Source organism: Lithobates pipiens, unplaced genomic scaffold (assembly GCF_037356315.1).
Source record: "Lithobates pipiens isolate NorthernLeopardFrog02 unplaced genomic scaffold, aLitPip1_a1.2 Scaffold_8, whole genome shotgun sequence".
NCBI classification, from domain to species: domain Eukaryota; kingdom Metazoa; phylum Chordata; class Amphibia; order Anura; family Ranidae; genus Lithobates; species Lithobates pipiens.
The window spans coordinates 14805660-14806309 of record NW_027507903.1 but is presented as its reverse complement, the minus strand read 5'-3'; positions in this window follow the sequence as shown (position 1 = coordinate 14806309).

The following is a 650-nucleotide window of genomic DNA, read 5'->3' as shown; positions in this document are numbered from 1 at the left end:
GTTGCTGGGCATCTCCACAACCGGAGATGGCGCCAGACCACCTCAGAATCCTTTCTTTAGTTTCCTTGCCTCGGGCTAGCCAGCCCCAAGACATAAAGTTGGATGGATCCGCACCCCAGGCCAAAGCCTTCCTGGGGGATGACCAGGAGGACCAGAACCATGGAGTCAGAACTTACTTCTGGCCCGGAATCCTGACCCTCGTGACATCCGCATCTTAAGTACCCTCTCCCAGAAAGCACAGCAAGAGTGACACTCCCACTGGGTGGGCTCCGAGAGAAAGTAACCTTAAAGCACCCAACCAGACTGTAGTTCCATGCCTGCCAGAAGTGACAGCGCCCCCCTGGTGGCCAGGCTGAACACCCTATAGTCCAGTCAGACTGATGCTGAGGTCAAAATGTGGAATAATTATACCCAAACCAAACTGCAGTTCAGGTGTAATGTTAAATTTCAAAAAACATAGCGCGTTCTCTTCGGGAGCCAACACTACATATAGCAGTGATGGCGAACCTTGGCACCCCAGATGTTTTGGAACTACATTTCCCATGATGCTCCTCTACACTGCAGAGTGCATGAGCATCATGGGAAATGTAGTTCCAAAACATCTGGGGTGCCAAGGTTCGCCACCACTGACATATAGGTTGTCTATCCTA